Source organism: Lagenorhynchus albirostris, chromosome X, assembly GCF_949774975.1.
Source record: "Lagenorhynchus albirostris chromosome X, mLagAlb1.1, whole genome shotgun sequence".
Taxonomy (NCBI): Eukaryota; Metazoa; Chordata; class Mammalia; order Artiodactyla; family Delphinidae; genus Lagenorhynchus; species Lagenorhynchus albirostris.
Window position 1 is genome coordinate 32,710,538 of NC_083116.1, and position 21,068 is coordinate 32,731,605.

Consider the following 21,068-nt stretch of genomic DNA (forward strand, 5'->3'; position numbering starts at 1 on the left):
TAGATGCCTGATCTTTGCTCCTTTTAGATTAATTCAATAATTCAATTGTTTATGCCAGATTACAAATAGGTTCAGTAACTAATACTAAAAAAAAAAATGAGACACAACTAAAGAAATCCTCTTCTCCAAAATTTACTTGTCTTATTCTCAAGGTCTCAGGAAAACAAAGACAGAAACCAAGTACCCTTTCACAGAGAGCAGAATTAAAGTCATGTGTAAATAATTGGGGGTTTTTTGCTGCAAAAAGCTTTATTGTTTCCATTTGGTCCAAGGCTTGGGAGAGGGCCCCAGGGTGGTTACAAAGCCCTAGTGGCTGCAGAGACTGGCTTCAGACAGAAGCCCTGACACCAGGGCGGCTCCTCAAAGGCCTCTGGGCTCTGGAGGCTCCTAGTTGTGCTTGAGGGTGAGCCTTTCAAAGAGATACTGGCCGAGCCCAGCCTGGGACCAGCCAGCCTGTGGAGGTTAGTCGGGTGGTCGCCATCTGCTTGATGAGTTTCAGCTGCTCCTGCAGGAAGCGGCTCTCCAGGAAGTCACAGGGGTACGTGTCTGCGGGCAGAACTCAGGGCTTGCAGGCCCGCAAGGGCCTGGCTCAGGCTCTTCTCCATGAGAATGGCGGCTTCCATAGCGTCCTGGGTTTTACCCCACTCATCTTGGGACGGCTTCTGCACGTCCTGAAAGAAGGTAGTGTCGTGGCACTGGTTTTGCATCTTCAAGAGACTGTCAGTATCCTCATGCCTCTCCTTGGACAATTCGCAGAAAAAGTGGCCCATGCCGTCCCGAGCCACATCCTCGCGGTGGAAATAGAAGCCCAGAGAGAAGTAGGTGTAGGAGGACCCAGATGCAGGTTGACCAGGAGGTTGGCGGCGGCCTCCACCTCAGCGGAATAATTCTGAGGAATCTGGGAGTTCGTGGCTGATCAGTAATAAGGAGTTAAGCTCAAAAAATGGTGTTGGCTGGTCCCAAAAGCTGAGGATGGCTGAGTGGCTGTTTCCAAAAGCTGCGACTGGAAAAAGGGTTGGAGGATGGTTGAGGCTGGAGCAAGGGGCGTCCCTGGGTCTGTTCTGTCCAAACACCATTGAAGCAAAAGACAGATCCGGGGGACGGCTGAATGCACTGTTGTAAGCAATACTTTATTGTTGTTCTCTAGGGATCTTTTATTGTTAAAAAGCAACAGATTCTATAAATGATAGTATTATTTTCAGATTAGCTCATAATCTACTATTTAGAATTGTTGCTTACAACTACAAATCAAAAACATACAATAGATTCACAAAACCAAAAAGAACATAAGTGTAATAGAACTGTTGCTTACAGGTTTGAATATATTAAGCTCCCCACAATGTGACATTGTTTTCCTCTATTTAGCAGAGCCCAGAGTTCACTTAAAACTCAAGAAACAAATGATTAATAGTTCAATGATACCATGAATTATAAAAATGTAAAACTATTAAATTATTTTCATAATTATATAGTGATAACAAGTAATGATTGAAGTAACTAGCAAAGGTCTTGCTGTAACCTATTTTAATAATAGATATCATTGAATACTATAGAATGTTTGAAATCATTGCTCAAGATCAAATTAACAGTGCCCCATCATCTCACTTGTCTGTTCTGATATAATGTGACAGTCACATTGCTAAGAAATCTTGCATGATGCAAAAAAAAATGTTTTCAAGGGAAAAAAAACCCTGGAGTTTCTAGTGAACAACATTATTGTTTCTGAAGGAATTTAGAGTATTTCCTAAACCCCATACTTTTCTTTTGTTTTTTACTTAGTCATCCTCAATTTATGTCCATTCTGAATTAATGAAGTGTGACTAAAAATAGAGTTCAATGATTCTGATAATCCACAGACTATAGAGAATACTATAAATCCGAGCAGAAAATGAACATATAATGCAAGGATGTTGTAAGGGAGCTCTATTGTTTGCATTACTGCTTCAGTTACTAAGTAACATTTTAAGTAAAAAACAAACAAAAAACAACAACCAAAAAACCAGAATACAGTAAAAGGTTATTCAGGAAAAGTGTAGGGAAGTAATTTAGTTACTGTGCATTTTCTGAAATATAAACTGTACTTTAAAAATAAAGCTCTATGACAAATAATTTACCCAATGCATTTGGTATCCAATAGTATCCAATATTGCTATTCATTGAACTTAAGGTACTATCAAACTCCTTCAGAACATTTTAAAATTTGGCTGTACAATGGATTATACTTAAAAAATAATAATAGTTATGTGTATGTGTTAGGAAAAATAAAGCTCTAATGTAAATGACCTTAAAAATCACATCTACTAGAAGGAAAAAGAAACACAGTGTGTTCAATATTGATGTAAATAACCAAACACAAATCTCATATCTTGAATTGCTTCATGTTATTACAAAACCTAAAATGTAATTTTTGCTCAGAATTCAAGTTTTCGACTCATCCTACATAATATGGCACCTTGGTAACACTAATATGGTAAAACTAGATAATCGTAAAGAGAAATAAGATGATTGTTAGAAAGGTTGTTCTCTGAATAAACTTTATAAAAACTATTTCTTAGATACTCAGTTTGCTTTTCATTTCAATTTCTCTAGAAAATTATGTTAGTGACTATTACATTTTATTATTTTTAGCAACATTCCTCACAAGTATCTTTGAAGGTTGGTTAGCATGACTTACTCCATTTCTGCAGAGAGAGCTGAAGCAAAGAGAGCAAGCTCAGAACAGAATTGAGCTCAATACTCACAACTGTAGCTTGTGTTTTCAATCTGCTGCTTAGCCTCTAGGTCATTAGATCTTATATTTAATGTTTCCCCTGCCTTAGTATATTTAATTGATAACTGAACATGTTGCTTTGCCTACTATCACTATGAATCTTTTGTCAGCAGCATGAAACAGGCAAACATATCTCCTTATAAACAGGTTTTAGTCCAAGAAATAATTAGGTTGTAAATGATAGGGATGGAAAAATGACAACTGTTACATCAGATAGATAAAGAATACATTTTAAGTAGAAAAATCTCTCTTAAGGAAAGGAGAAAATAATGTGTCATGGATACTAAAAAAAGAAAGAGACCTCTAGTTTCTTACAGGGTATATGTGCCAAGAAGAAAGGCATATCAAAAACTAAGCAAATATTTAAATTATATCTCAATAAGTCTGTTTAAAAATGAAACCACAAATTTACATGAAAATCAGCAAGAGGAAACAGAACACTTTTCAGCACTGTGGAAAACTTCACCTTAAGCTACAAATCAGCTTGAAGTACTTGGGTAAATTGAGATAACTTTCACAGCCAGTGGCAGCCATACAGGTGTATGTCAGAGGGGAAGAGATATACCTGTCTAGTCTCCACCGATCTCATGATTTGCCTAATTTCTGGGATGTCTACCTGATGCATAGGTTTGGTCTTTTGACATAAACTTCCTGTATGCCTGGACCTTAACTGCTGTCAGTATTCATAATGTGCCTAATCAGAGATTTTCCTGGTTGGTTACTAATTAGGACCTTAGTAAATTGCCTGCCTTGTCCCCTCCTGATCTCATGTGATTCTTCTTCCTAGAGAGTCCTACCTGCTGAGACAAAGATTCAACCTATCCTTCTGGCTCAACTGATAAAAATACATTCAAGGTAAGTTGACTTATTGTCTTCCTGTTTATCTTCTGAAGAAAGGCCAACCTAGTAAATAAATAATTAAAAGCAAACACAGGTTTGTTAGAAACACTTTTCCCTCACTCGATGGTGGTTAAATTTGGAAGATAGCCTTGCTGTTTCAGAGATCTTAGCATCATATAAAACCAATTCACCAAAAGCACAAGCAAAACAAAAACTACAAGGAGATGGAAATGATTTTTTTTAAAATGTGTGTTTGGTTTTTGTTGACTCGTCTGAGAGATTTGGATGAAAATTGCAAGCATAGATTTCAGTTGTTTTTGATCCTCTTGTCATATTTTCACTCAAAGCTTCACACGGAATGCAACTACGTATCTGCTATGGTCTGAATGTGTCGTGTGAAAATTCATAGTACTTTTTCATGTGAGTAGCCCCTCTTATACTTCGGACATTTACATTAGGCATCATGATGTTCCTGTTACTTATGCAAGTACTTTACAATAAAAGGCAATACTATTGTACACATTTTATTTTAGGTTGATTTTTCTCCCTAAATCCATGTGATTCCTCACTTATTCCCAAAACAAAATATAGTGTCTGATTTGTTGACAATTTTTGTTGGCAATTTCAAAAAGAATAAGAGGTGATATCCTACTGGCAAGATTTTCACCTAGTCTATTATTTAATAGACTAGGTGAGTTACTACTACTCACAGTTGGTCCACTCAATGACCAGCAAGCTACCGTGCAGGACACCCTATGCCAAACAGCTAGCAAGACAGGAACACAACCCCACCCATTAGCAGAGAGGCTGCTTAAAATCATAATAAGGTCACAGACACCCCAAAACACACCCCCAGACGTGGACCTGCCCACCAGAGAGACAAGATCCAGTCTCATCCACCAGAACACAGGCACTAGTCCCCTCCACCAGGAAGCCTACACAACCCACTGAAACAACCTTAGCCATTGGGGGCAGACACCAAAAACAATGGGAACACGAACCTGCAGCCTGCAAAAAGGAGACCCCAAACACAATAAGTTAAGCAAAATGAGAAGACAAAGAAACACACAGCAGATGAAGGAGCAAGGTAAAAACCCACCAGACCAAACAAATGAAGAGGAAATAGGCAGTTTACCTGAAAAACAGAGTAATGATGGTAAAGATGATCCAAATTCTTGGAAATACAATGGAGAAAATACAAGAAATGTTTAACAAGGACCTAGAAGAACTAAAGACCAAACAAACAATGATGAACAGCAAAATAAATGAAATAAAAAATTCTCTAGAAGGAATCAATAGCAGAATAAATGAGGCAGAAGAACGGATAAGTGACCTGGAATATAAAGTTGTGGAAATAACTACTGCCAAGCAGAATAAAGGAAAAAAAATGAAACGAATTGAGGACAGTCTTAGAGACCTCTGGGACAACATGAAATGCACCAACATTCGAATTATAGGGGTCGAAGAAGAAGAAGAGAAAAAGAAAGGGTCTGAGAAAATACTTGAAGAGATTATAGTTGAAAAGTTCCCTAATATGGGAAAGGAAATAGTTAATCAAGTCCAGGAAATGCAGAGTCCCATTCAGGATAAATCCAAGGAGAAACATGCCAAGACATATATTAATCAAACTATCAAAAATTAAATACAAGAAAAAATATTAAAAGCAGCAAGGGAAAAACAACAAATAACATAAAAGGGATTCCCCATAAGGTTAAGAGTTGATCTTTCAGCAGAAACTCTGCAAGCCAGAAGGGAGTGGCAGGACATATTTAAAGAGATGAAAGGATGAAACCTACAACCAAGATTATGCAATCCAGCAAGGATCTCATTAAGATTCGATGGAGAAATTAAACCTTTACAGACAAGCAAAAGCTAAGAGAATTCAGCACCACCAAACCAGCTTTACAACAAATGCTAAAGGACCTTCTCTAGGCAGGAAACACAAGAGGAGGAAAAGACCTACAATAACAAACCCAAAACAATTAAGAAAATGATAATAGGAACATACATATTAATAATTACCTTAAATGTAAATGGATTAAATGCTCCAACCAAAAGACATAGACTGGCTGAATGGATACAAAAACAAGACCCATATATATGCTGTCTACAAGAGACCCACTTCACACCGAGGGACACATACAGACTGAAAGTGAAGGGATGGAAAAAGATATTCCATGCAAATGGAAATCAAAAGAAAGCTGGAGTAGCAATTCTCACATCAGACAAAATAGACTTTAAAATAAAGACTATTACAAGAGACAAAGAGGGACACTACATAATGTTCAAGGGATCAATCCAAGAAGAAGATATAATAATTGTAAATATTTATGCACCCAACATAGGAGCACCTCAATACATAAGGCAAATGCTAACAGCCATAAATGAGGAAATTGAGAGTAACACAATCATAGTAGGGGACTTTAACACCCCACTTTTACCAATGGACAGATCATCCAAATTGAAAATAAATAAGGAAACACAAGCTTTAAATGATACAGTAAACAAGATGGACTTAATTGATATTTATAGTACATGCCATCCAAAACAACAGAATACACTTTCATCTCAAGTGCTCATGGAACATTCTGCAAGATAGATCATATCATGGGTCACAAGTCAAGCCTTGGTAAATTTAAGAAAATTGAAATCGTATCAAGCATCTTTTCTGACCACAATGCTATGAGACTATATATCAATTACAGGAAAGAAAACTGTAAAAAATACAAGCACATGGAGACTAAACAATATGCTACTAAATAACCAAGAGATCACTGAAGAAATCAAAGAGGAAATCAAAAAATACCTAGAAACAAATGACAATGAAAACACGATGACCCAAAACCTAGGCAATGCAGCAAAAGCAGTTCTAAGAGGGAAGTTTATAGCAATACAATCCTACCTTAAGAAACAAACATCTCAAATGAACAACCTAACCTTGCACCTAAAGCAATTAGAGAAAGAACAAAAAACCTCCAACATTAGCGGAAGGAAAGAAATCATAAATATCAGACCAGAAATTAATGAAAGAGAAATGAAGGAAAGAGTAGCAAAGATCAATAAAACTAAAAGCTGGTTCTTTGAGAAGATAAACAAAATTGATAAACCATTAGCCAGATTTATCAAGAAAAAAAGGGGAAAAACTCAAATCAATAGAATTAGATATGAAAAATGAGAAGTAACAACTGACACTGCAGAAATACAAAGGATCATGAGAGATTACTACAAGCAACTCTATGCCAATAAAATGGACAACCTGGAAGAAATGGACAAATTCTTAGAAAAGCACAACCTTCCAAGACTGAACCAGGAAGAAATAGAAAATATAAACAGACCAATCACAAACACTGAATTTGAGACTCTGATTAAAAATCTTCCAGCAAACAAAAGCCCAGGACCAGATGGCTTCACAGGCGAATTCTATCAAACATTTAGAGAAGAGCTAACATGTATCCTTCTCAAACTCTTCCAAAATATAGCAGAGGGAAGAACACTCCAAGCTCATTTTATGAGGCCACCATCACCCTGATACCAAAACCAGACAAAGATGTCAGAAGGAAAGAAAACTACATGCCAATATCACTGATGAACATAGATGCAAAAATCCTCAACAAAATACTAGCAAATTGAATCCAACAGCACATTAAAAGGATCATACACTGGCCTTTCTCACCTTCTGAGATGACCCACACTCTGTCTGTGGAGTGTGTTTCTCTCTAAATAAATCTACTTCCTATCTATCACTTTGTCTCTCACTGAATTCTTTCTGCGATGTGACATCAAGAACCTGAGCTTCATTAAGTTCTGAAACCAGGTGTGTGATCTCAGTTGGAAGACTGTGGGTTTTGGCCAGGTTTAAGTCCCAGCCTCATGGGTTCAAGTCGCAATCCAGGTTTTGGCCAGGTTTAAGTCCTGGCCATGTGGGTTCAAGTCCCAATCTGAGTTTTGGCTATGTTTGAGTCCCAGTCCAAGGTGCATGGTTTCAACTGGGTTATCTCCACCTTGTCCTTTTTTTTTTCTTTTTCTGGGGGGCCGAGCTGCACAGCATGTGAAATCTTAGTTCCCCCAACCAGGGATGGAACCCATGCCTGCTGTGGTGGAAGCGAGAAGTCTTTAGCCACTGGACCACCAGGGAAGTCCCTCCACCTTTGTCCTTGGCAAGACTATCTCACAATTCTTTAGAGGTAGAAGTTGCAGAAAACTGATAGTAATGCAAACAATTTCTGTCCATAGAAATACAAATTGTATCTAGTAAAATGCAAGTAATTGTAAACCTATGACTATTGCCCAGTTTTGCATACATTTGCAAATTTATTTCAGCATCCCTATCTGACTGTGAAGGTGGTATGTTGAGTTCTTGTCTGAACTAGTTGTAATATCTTACTGGGTCCATGAAAAAAAAAAGGATCATACACCATAATCAAGTGGGGTTTACCCCAGGCATGCAAGGATTCTTCAATATACACCAATCAATCAATGTGATACACCATATTAACAAATTGAAGGAGAAAAACCATATGATCATCTCAATAGATGCAGAAAAAGCTTTCAGCAAATTCAACACCCATTTATGATAACAACCCTCCAGAAAGTAGGCATAGAGGGCACTTACCACAACATAATAAAGGCCATATATGACAAACCCACAGCCAACATCGTTCTCAATGGTGAGAAACTGAAACCATTTCCACTAAGATCAGGAACAAGACAAGGTTGTCCACGCTCACCACTATTATTCAACATAGTTTTGGACGTTTTAGGCACAGCAATCAGAGAAGAAAAAGAAATTAAAGGAATTCAAATTGGAAAAGAAAAAGTAAAGCTGTCACTGTTTGCAGATGACATGATAGTATACATAGAGAATCCTAAAGATGCTACCAGAAAACTACTAGAGCTAATCAATGAATTTGGTAAAGTAGCAGGGTACAAAATGAATGAACAGAAATCTCTTGCATTCCTCTACACTAACGATGAAAAATCTGAAAGAGAAATTCTGGAAACACTCCCATTTACCATTGCAACAAAAAGAATAAAATACCTAGGAATAAACCTACCCAAGGAGACAAAAGACCTGTATGCAGAAAACTGTAAGACACTGATGAAAGAAATTAAAGACGATACAAACAGATGGATAGATATACCATGTTCCTGGATTGGAAGAATCAACATTGTGAAAATGACTCTACTACCCAAAGCAATCTACAGATTTAATGCAATCCCTATCAAACTACCACTGGCATTTTTCACAGAACTAGAAAAATAAATTTCACTGCTTTTATGGAAACATAAAAGGCCCCGAATAGCCAAAGCAATCTTGAGAAAGAAAAGCGGAGCTGGAGGAATCAGGCTCCCTGACTTCAGACTATACTACAAAGCTACAGTAATCAAGACAGTATGATACTGGCACAAAAACAGAAATATAGATCAATGGAATAGATAGAAAGCCCAGAGACAAACTCACGCACATATGGTCACCTTATTTTTGTTAAAGGAGGCAAGAATATACAATGGAGAAAAGACAGCCTCTTTAATAAGTGGTGCTGGGAAAACTGGACAGCTACATGTAAAAGAATGAAATTAGAACACTCCCTAACACCATACACAAAAATAAACTCAAAATGGATTAAAGCCCAAAATGTAAGGCCAGACACTGTAAAACTCTTAGAAGAAAACCTAGGCAGAACACTCTATGACATAAATCACAGCAAGATCCTTTTTGACCCACCTCCTAGAGTAATGGAAATAAAAACAAGGATAAACAAATTCGACCTAATGAAACTTAAAAGCTTTTGCACAGCAAAGGAAACCATAAACAAGATGAAAAGACAACCCTCAGAATGAGAGAAAATATTTGCAAATGAAGCAACTGACAAAGCATTAATCTCCACAATTTACAAGCAGCTCATGCAGCTCAATATCAAAAAAACAAACAACCCAATCCAAAAATGGGCAGAAGACTTAAATAGACATTTCTCCAAAGAAGATACACAGATTGCCAACAAACACATGAAAGAATGCTCAACATCACTAATCATTAGAGAAATGCAAATCAAAACTACAATGAGGTATTACCTCACACCAATCAGAATGGCCATCATCAAAAACTCTACAAACAATAAATGCTGGAGCGGGTGTGGAGAAAAGGGAACTCTCTTGCACTGTTGGTGGGAATGTAATTTGATACGGCCACTACCGAGGACAGCAGGGAGGTTCCTTAAAAAGCTAAAAATAGAACTACCATATGACCCAGCAATCCCACTACTGGGCATATACTCTGAGAAAACCATAATTCAATAAGAGTCATGTACTACAGTGTTCATTGCAGCTCTATTTACAATAGCCAGGACATGGAAGCAACCTAAGTGTCTATCGACAGATGAATGGATAAAGAAGATGTGGCACGTATATACAATGGAATATTACTCAGCCATAAAAAGAAACGAAATTGAGTTATTTGTAGTGAGGTGGATGGACCTAGAGAGTCTGTCATACAGAGTGAAGTAAGTCAGAAAGAGAAAAACAAATGCCGTATGGTAACACATATATATGGAATCTAAAAAAAAAAAAAAAAAAGGTTCTGAAGCACCTAGGTGCACGACCGGAATAAAGACGGAGCGGTAGAGAATGGACTTGACGACACGGGGAGGGGGAAGGGTAAGCTGGGACAAAGTGAGAGAGTGGCGTGGACTTATATATACTACCAAATGTAAAGTAGTTAGCTAGTGGGAAGCAGCCGCATAGCACAGGGAGATCAGCTCTCTACTTTGTGATCACCTAGAGGGGTGGGATAGGGAGTGTAGGATGGAGACACAAGAGGGAGGAGATATGGGGATATATGTATATGTATAACTAATTCACTGTGTTATAAAACAGAAACTAATACACCATTGTAAAGCAATTATACTCCAATAAAGATGTTAAAAAAAGAAAGATGTAACTTTATAATATCCGCACCTATGTAAACAAAATTAAGCAAAATATTCAATAATTCTATGTACTTGTCAACATTCTGTATCATGAGTGTGATAAATATGAAATTAAGAAGTACTAAGTGAGGTATTAAAATGCCTTGTTATTTCAAAAAGCCAATCTCTTCATCTCGTATTCCCAGATAATATTGAAAAATTCTGCCACTCTTTTATTTCAGCATTTATTTTAGCCCCAAAGAGGAAGATAATTGCTGATAAAGAAAAATCAATATAGAATGAAGCAACATATTGGCTGTACAATACATAAAAATTCATTACATATGTTTAAACACTTTGAAATGGCTAGTTTGCAGTAAGATTCTATCTGAAAGGGCTGACAAGCTGACTACTATAGCATTGTAGATTAACTGGCAAATTGAACGTTAAAAAAGAATGAGACCTAGGGAAAGTAAGACTTGATCGATGTGTGTGTTTGCTTGGGAGATTTAAGTAAAAGTTAAGAAAAACCCACAGTTGGGCATTACAATAGTGGTCCCTAAACAGCTTAGGGATTTGAGAGTACTGGAAGCCAAAAGGACGGCAGAATATGGATAGATATGTGAGATATAGTTTTTTATAGATAGATTCCTTGGTAAGTGTTGAATACTGATTGATTTGAGAAGAATGAAAAAATTAAGTATATCTTATCTGCTGCTGTTACTGAGTCTCATGCTAGGTATCCTAGGAGATTATAGATGCTGTGAAGTCATACTCATAAACCTACTAGGTTTAAATGTACAAAACCTATTCTTTGAATCTCTAGTCTTGGCATTGGGTAATTAAGATATGCACAGAAAAACTCTGTATACTGAATACATTATTTTCATATTATTTAAACCTCTTTGGTAAACAAAGGAAACATTAGATCATAAAAATAAAACAATGAAGTACACACATATTGCAGTCTAGTCTTAATATTAGTTGGAAAGTAAATAGGCACAGAAGACCAAGATATTATCCATGAAATAAGAAATTAGGCAATAAATATAATTGATAACTCAATTTCAAATAAAAACCTAACTCAAAATTTAAGAAATGAGTATATTCTGCAAGATAAAAAATAGAAGACTTCCCCCAGCACTGATTTGTTCTTCTAAACAAATTATTTTATGCAAGTTTGTTTTTCAGCATTCCTAGCTGACATTCTGGAGTAAAAATTATTTTTACTTTATAACACATATATACTCTCATTTCCCTTAAAATACATGTTACTTTGTGGAATAGTTTGTTGAGTGGTATAAGGGAATATGGCAGCATTTTTTTCATGTTCTCTCATACTGTTCAAATTAACCAGCAAAATATTTATTGTGTATTTACGTGATGGCTTTATGAAAGAGTCAAATGAAATGAGTGACCTGATTCCTACCTACAAGGAACATGTAATTTAATTCTATTGATAAACTACATATGAATAAAATAAAGTCCTAAACTATCTAGGGAAACAATCATAAGACAGGGTATGTATTAAAATAGTACTGATAAAACAGTACAAACAAGAAGTATAGTAGGAGTTTGGAGACAGAAGGCAGAATAACAGGTGCCCTATAAATGCCTGCTGAAAGGAACTAATTAATTCAGTCAGTAACATTTAATGAGAAACTACTGTATACTGATCTACATACTAGAAATTCAAAGATGAATAAATCCAGGGCTTTGCCAGTAGTAACCAAGAGATTTTATGCCGAGGTACCTTGGTTTTTAGCCTAGATGCATTAGATGTTCAGAGCATGATTGACTGCTTCCCAAATCATCAATTAATTGGCAAGGGTCAATAGTTTTAAAGAAGGCATCAAAAGAAAAGAACAAGCTTTTAGCTTATTCTTCAGGAGTTCTAAGCTATAGTTATCAATAATCAGTTTTTTTTCATGGAAATTATGAACTCTAAAAATATGAAAATGAAATAAAATAATTACCTCCCCTGAAGAATTTGATTAGGTGGATCATGATGTATAAAAACATATTCATGCCTGCTCTAGACAAACTGTATCCTAAGGGAAGTAGACTTAACACATTAAAACAGATTTCTTCTATTCATTAAAATTGGTTACTTGTTAATATCACTTAATACTTTCCATATTACATGTAGTTTATAAAAATGCATTTTCAGGCTGCATTGCTGAATTTGCATGAATTATTTATAAAGCAGAAAAGTTTTGCCCATATTCTTATTATCACAGGTTTTGTGCATGTAACCTGCTATTGATTGCCAGCAAATAAGGATTTAAACAATTAAAAATGAAGGGTAATTTAGGTAAATACCCTAAAACATCAATGGTCTTTAAAAACATAAAATATCACATGAATGAATTTTTTTTTTTTTTTTTTTTTTTTTCCCGTATGTGGGCCTCTCACTGTTGTGGCCTCTCCCGTTGCGGAGCACAGGCTCCGGACGCGCAGGCTCAGCAGCCATGGCTCACGGGCCCAGCCGCTCCGCGGCATGTGGGATCTTCCCGGACCAGGGCACGAACCCGTGTCTCCTGCATCAGCAGGCGGACTCTCAACCACTGCGCCACCAGGGAAGCCCTGAATGAATATTTTTTAGATGATTTTTTTTTCTGGTTCCATTCCATCCTTATTTTGAAATGAAAGAGCAATCAAGTTATGGGAAATGTATGAAAATATTTCTATTTTAAACTAATTTATTAAAAATAAGGAAGTGTGACAAAAGACATAGCAACTAATTGAATTATGCTGAAGATACATGCCTCTCAATTTCACTGAGCTGCAGCTATTTATTTATAAGATTGTTTCATAATCACAACTTGAAAATTCATTTCTGGAGTTAAGACTATCTCACTGTAAACATTATTTATTTATTATTTTATTATTATGTAATATTCATTTCTTGAGATAACTTAGGCCTTTTCCTTACCAAGTTAAACATGATATAAATATATTTAATTTTTTGTTTCTTTTTCCCAGATGCCCTTTTCAAGGCAAGATGTCTTTTGACCAAATTGAAATTAAATGAAATTGTCAGTGTGTTAACTTTTCAAACTATATGAACTGATACAATTTGACTATATCTAAAAATGACTTCAGAAAAAATATTCATTTCCATGAGAAGGTTTTGTATAAGGTCTATGATAATTGATGGCTATTTCAAATAGAATATTTTCATATTAGATAATTTTTGCTCAATTTCAAATCTATTCCAGAAAAAAAAATTACCTGATATTACCTGACACTTGACTCAACTTTAGCAAACGCTTTCTAAGCAATGCTTGAGATATATGTGTATATATATATATATATATATATATATATATATATATATATCTCTCTCTCTCTGTCTCTCTGTCTCTCTTCTTTTTTAGACTACAGGGAGTTAAAGGTAAAGCAAAAGAGAACTTGACTCAGTGGAAATAGGAATTTATTGCATTAAGAAGTTAATGGATATATCCATTCCTTTGTAACCAACTGTGTTAATGATAGTTACAAAATAAATGAATAAATGGATCAATGGGTGATTAAATGAGAATTCTTTTTTCTTCATGTTGAAGCAATACCTTAGGAAAAACACTGTGTAAAAGCAGAGAGGACAGGAATAAATTTGGAGATTAAATTAAACTAATTATTTTTCTCTCCATCTTTAATTTCTCCAGTTAAACAATAAGCAGGGAGACAAAGCATCCAAGAGTAACAAAGTTAGCATATAAAACAATGATAGGTGATTCTGAGATAAAAAGTTCAGAAAAGATAATAGAGAAGCTCAGAAAATATCTGGGACAGTTCAAAAGTATATACAGTAGCAGAAATCAATCAAATGGATGAAACAATGAGATAATTCATTTTCTTGTACAAAGTGAGCTAAATGAAGGTAAGTTGGCTGAAATTACCATGCAAACAAAAAGTAAATGCATATTTGAAATAATAATGAAAATATGAAGAAAGCCAGGATGGAAATAATCAAAATAAGTGTGCTATGATTCAGCAAGTTATTTCTGTAACCTTAATTAGCAGGTCAATTCAAATGAGCAGGTCAATTCAAACCACTGGTGGCGCAGTGGTTGAGAGTCTGCCTGCCGATGCAGGGGACACGGGTTCATGCCCTGGTCCAGGAGGATCCCACATGCCGCGCGGCGGCTGGGCCCGTGAGCCATGGCCGCTGAGCCTGCGCGTCCGGAGCCTGTGCTCCGCAAAAAAAACTTGGGAAGGTACAGTATTTTCCAAAAGAATCCAGTCAAACCAGTGAAAGGAATTTAAGAGGCAGAAAAGATTTCTACAATGTGTAGCCTCATCAGTCTCCTAAAATGGCAGATCTAGATATAGCTCCTCTAGCATTTTTAGTAAACCAATTCATTTACTAACATTTTTTGGCTTGGTACATGAGGTAGTTGTAAAATTATTTGTAAAAATATAGTAAAGGAACACTTAGTCTATGATATGTGCCGAAATTACGTAAGAAGTTGAGGAACAATGAAAAAAGTAACTAATAACCATGAAATGAGCATATACAGCAAAAGAATATTAACATAATTCATTAGCAATACACTAATATGGGTTGAGAACACATTGAAGGAGTGTAATTAAGAATAGATATTAAAGTAGCCATTATAACACATTAACACATTTTGGCTAACAGATTGGACATGTGGCTTGCCAGACCATTTAACACATCTAAAGAAGTAGTGTAATGGTAAATTGCTCTCATAGCAATGTTTAGTTCTACAACCTAATGCACACAACTCAAAATGTGTGTCTTGTTTGGTACTTAAAAAATCTAAGTACATTACCCTCTAAGAAAAATCCTTAGCATTGTCACCTATCAGATTGCATTCAACCTCATAATTCGCAATTTCCAGGAATTGTACCCGTGACCATCTGATTCCTCATCATACCTTATTTACTTACTAGGTTCGTGAAAACTGCCTCTTTGTTTCTTAGTTTTTCTTTTCTTTTCTTTTCATCTCCACCGCTAGTCCCAGAAACGTGTTTTGTAGTTCCTTGTAGTACAAAACTCAAAGTAATCAAACAATAAATTCTTGCTACATCTCTCAGTTAGACATTAAATATTTAAATAATTTGCATTTCAACCTCTGTGGGAAGGACATGAATAGGCAGGAGACATGCAACACTGATACCACCTTCTCTAGGAGCACTGCTTTCATGTGCTCTCAAAGCATCCTGGGCTACTCCTGCTGTAGCACTTCCAACACAGTATTTTAATTGTAGGCTTACTTGCCCACTTCTCCCAATAAAATTTGATCTCTTTGAGGAGAGGGATTGAGTCTTATTTATCGTTGCATCTGCAGCTCCTAGCACAATACCAGACATTAGATACAACTTAATTAAATGAATAAAAGAACAATATGGATAAAATTTCAGTGCAAGTTAAAAAAAAAGGAGTTCACCAATAAAAAGTATTCTACAATTACTTCAATTGAAGGGCCATTATCAATGGTTCTTTAACTTTTAATCCTTCAAAATATAGGATTATTAAACATCTAGGGATACAATCGTGTATGACAAAGCTTTTGATCTTAAAAATTTGTGTTTAGAAATGTCACGGATTACATACTTAGAAATGATAATATTAATCAGCATTACTAAGTAGGTGTCATGAGTTCTGTTATTAAAAGATATATATATTTATGTATTATTTTTAATTTAGGGGGTTTTAGAATCCCATGTGGAATTAGTTACAGTAACTAATTAGTTTTAATTAATAAGCAAAGAGCAAAATACTCCACATGCATTTTTCCACATAAATTTTAAAAAATTATATTCACATTTTCATCCATAATAAGTTGGAGCAATAGATTTTCTCATTCAATCCACTGCCTTCAGATTGACAAGATATTATTAGTCAGATTTTATATTGAGAAAACCTGAAGTTCAGGAATATGAATTCACTGACTTCAGGTTACACAGCTAAAAAGTGTTGAAGGGGTGTGAGGCAGACAGGCCCTAAGTGTTCTGTGCTCTTAGGCAGAGTTGGGTAGAGAAGCAGTAGTAGAAATATTTTAAGAGTTTATAAAATAAAAAGCATTTGCATTTTATTTTAGTATGCACTGTGTATACTCAGGAGTCAGATTGATCTTCCTATATTGTGTTTCTTGATTAGATGGCTATATTTAATTGGGTTTTCTTTTCCAGACCAAGTGGTTATTAATTTATTCAACAAATATTTATATGGATGCTCATTCAAGCCCATGGGCTGTGTTAGTAGTTGGTAAAGAATGGTGAACAAAACCTGCATGATCTCTGTACACTTAATAAATAATAAGAAGAAACAGGAGATAGAGAAGGAAAAAGAGGAAAAAGAAAATGGGCGTAGCTAAATTCTATCTGATAAATAGGAAAGTGGGTTAGGAGCAATATGCATGAAAGGGGTGAGAAAACTAGCTTAGAATCCAAGTGATTTTCATATCATTCATATGATAGGCATAAATGTCTTGGGTGGGGCAATCAGCTTGCTTTACTCCTAACACCGCTCCCTACCCTGATGAAATCAACATTTCCTAATACTGGGTACTTCTCACAAAGGTGACCAAAGAGGAAATAAAGAGAAAAAAAATTAAGCTCTTTGATCTTCCCAGGAAGGAAAACAGTTACAAGTTTTTATACTAGAAACAACTAATGTTGTTTTCATGATTTAAATTAATTTCTAATAACTTAGGCTACAAGTTTAACATGAAGAATAAAATGATTGACAGAGTAATTACTGAAATGTTTTGCATATGCTCTACTAGAATTGATATATGTGACATATTAAGGAAAAACAAAGCCAAGAGACAAAGAGGCTTCCAGGAACCTAGACTATTTCATATTATAAGAAGGTAAAAGGCAAATGGAATTTTAAAGAATCGATGATTATAAAAAGATTTCTTGATGATCTGATATTTGTTTTTGATTCATTAAGTGTCTTATAGTAATATTGATTAGTAATCTTTATATATGCTTAAATTTCTACAATAAATAATTTTGCTCACTTAATTTTTACTAATTCTGAGGCTCAAGTCACCTTTTCTCTCTAAAACCTTCCCAGATGGGAAATGATCTGGCTTTCCTCGACCTTTCAAGATACATTTATTCTTATCACACACTTTCTTATGTAGTGGTTATTTGTGCATCAGTCTTATATTTCTTCTCTCCCATATTAGATCATAAGCTCTGTTTGGCTCGTAGGTTTTTATCCTCCACATAACAGGTGCTCAAATAAGACTTGTTGGTTCTCTTATTCTTGCAACAAATACTTATTGAGGACCTGCTATATGCCAGGCATGAAGAAACACAATGTGTTGAACATATTCTGACATTTTCTTTAAAACTATTACACCATAATTTTGTTTGATAATATTATAGAAAATATCCCAATATTTCAAATGAGCATTTATTAAAATTCCTCTTTCCCTATAAGCCCATTTTCTATCTCTATTCTGTTTTATAGGTTCACTCAAATGTACTTTTGTTATTTTTCTTTTCTATAATATCTTTTTATTCATCTTTTGAACCAAGTCCAGGTCTCTTAATAAGAACTTCTAAATATATATTTTGCTATTAGATGTCTAAAAGTCCAGCTTTTGGTTCTTAATATAAGCAAGGAGATACCAAAATAAGAATAACAAAACAATTTTCTAATTATGAGGACTATAGTCATGATTGGAGCAAGTATATTTTATATTTGGAATTTTATGCAAAGATCACACAGCTGTCAAATCAAACTAATTCATTCTAATACTCTAGGAAATTTTTTTTCTGTTTCAACTTAAGGATATAAAATCAATTTATAATTATTGAAGTAATAGATTCTCATTGTAAAAATATTGGAAATTATAGAAAATTTTTAACAAGGTGGTTAAAGAAACATCCATTTAGCTGATCACAAGATGATATGTTCACCAATATTATCATGGGGTAAAATCATACTATGGAGATTTTAATTATCAACTGTAAATAGCATCTGTTGTGTCAGCAAAGAAATATCAATAAAATGATAAAAAATCATAATAATTATGTTCTTCCAAATGTGCTTTTTATAGTTCTATTAAAAGAATTCTTCCATTACTGAAAGCTAACTTTGACTACCCATGTGAAATTTTAACAAATTTTTAATCTAAATAAAAGAGGAATAAAAAAATCCATTATAAAAATAGAAGTACGCAGATTCCAGTTATGAGTTTGGAATCTAGATTGTGGAATTGAAAGTTCGGAGGCAGGTTTAGTACAAAGCTTAAAATGAAGAGTTAATAAATCTACATAAAGCACAAAATTACTTTTTAATAATTTGTGTTTTACCCTCTGGCTGTCTTTCAATCTCTATTATGTTCACACTGCACGCTCTGGGTATTGAATAAAAATATACACAGCCCATGCAATGAGCACATCCTAGAGCCAAGTCCAGCTGTGATATAAAGCTCAAAAGGTAGTATCATTTGGTCAAATTTTAACTGTTAAATAAATTTGAAATGATTTATTCTGAAAGTCAAAAATTTGGCCAAAAGACTATACTAAAATCTTAGCACTTGAAGAGACCATATTGAAGTAATCTCTTACCCTCTAGCCATATCCTTTACCCTTTCCCAAACCATACCAGACAGATGAATATCTATTCCAAGTGCATTTCAAAGATATTTGGGAACAACCTGGGATAACTCTTACCAGAATTTACAAACTGTAATAAGAAATGTCTTTGTTTATTACATCCAAATTAAATTCCTTGTTCTGCAGACTAAACCAAAAGTGGTGTCATGGAAAAAAATATTGGACATGAGACTAAGAAAACATGAATTATACCTTATAACTATGTGACAAGTCAGTTAAATTCTCTGTGCCGCAGTTTCTATGCCTGTAAAACAGGGATAATAATAACAAATTTACATATTTATTATGTGAAAGGTTAAGGGACTTTACACATGCAAAAGTAGTCTGTAAACTATAAAAAACAAGCAATTATAATGGATTCTTTCTCTGGAGTAGTAATACTCCAATTCATATCACCATTTTCTCCTCTTCATAGGTCTTATTTTCTAATCCTTTCATCATCTCTGTATCTCTTCTCTGAAATCTTTTCAATCTTTTCTCTTACATCATTATGCAATTCCACCACCCTGAACTAGACCTAAGATTTAATCAATTAGTTGGCTGAGGTCTATTTTTATTACTTATCATTCTTACTTCAATAAACATGCAAACTGCTTGCTTGAGATATAGCTGTGAACAAGACAGATAAGGTCCTGTCTACCATGGAATTTACAATATAGGGACAGGGAGAGAGTCAATAAGGAAGTGAACAAATAAGATAATTTTATATAGTATTAGTGCTGTGAAAAATAAAACGGATAAACATGAGAGGTGAGGGTGAGTAGTTTAGATGGGGTCATCAGGGTAGAATTTTTGAGACAGTGATGTATGACCTGAAACTTGAAGAAAGAGGGGGATTAGTCAGTTGAGGATCTGGGAGAATAGTGTTCCAGAAAGAGCATCAAATGCAAATGGCTTAAGGTGGGTGTGAGCCACTGAGGCTGGGGAATAGTGAATGAGTTGTTTAAGAAAAAGCTAGAGAGAAAAGCCTGGGACCCTATCATTATGGTGTTTGAAGTCATGGTATGATGATAAGAAGGCATTGAATGGTTTTAAAGATGGAATGATGTGTTACAACGAACTAAAAAACCTACCTTCAGAGTTACCCAGTGATTTCTGAATCCTCTCAATACATTCAACTGAGTATCAGATGGGTTTCTTTTACTTTGTAAATGATATGAAAATTGGACTTTAGGATTTTCCTTTCATCTGTGTTTAGTAAGCATTAATTAGTTGTTTATGTGATACTTTGCAATAGAGTAACGACTGACATTAAATTTAGTCAACTTAGAGATCTATGCCATCCGTTTTGTCCTCATTCTCCAGATATGCCAAAAAAGACTGACAAATCAGTCTTGTGCTATTTCCATTTCATAGGAAGTTATGCAAAATGACAGAACCACTCTGTATGTGGATTAAACCATGTTTTATCCTACTTCTCACCTGTCATTCAATGACGAAATGATTGAATGATGTTATATGGATATTTAAAAAAACTAAAGAGGAAAGCCTAAAAGACTACCTTGTTTTTCTCAGGCTGATACAGCTACAGCTAAAAGCCCTGCTGACATCCTCTCCCTTCCCTGACCTGTGCCCCACCTATGAAAAAACAAAGCATTCTTTCAGAGAAAAATGCAATTTACAGTGCAATAAACACTGTGTTTCTCTATTCTAAAAGAAAGACTGCTGTATCATATTGTATTGGGAATAATCAAAATAAATTAATCATCAAGAAAAAACCCCACAAGAATAAAAATTACTATTTGCATTGTTCGCCGGCAGACAAAAATGACAAAATGTGCTCCCAACTGTTAATAGTTTCTGCATAATATTTAGATAGTATTGAAAGAAAACCTGAATTTGATAAGTGAAAATAGAATATCCTCCCAAATGCTTGAAAAGTATACTAGGCACTATGGATTTAGTACTATAATTGTCATGATCATATGTGGAAAACACTTACA

The 21,068-nt window shown here is 35.0% G+C and overlaps 1 pseudogene; it reads right to left on the reverse strand.

The window, feature by feature from the left end:
- Positions 1 to 387: 387 nt before the first annotated feature.
- LOC132513070 (ferritin light chain-like) overlaps positions 388 to 21,068 on the reverse strand; it is a 35,876-nt pseudogene continuing 15,195 nt past the window's right edge.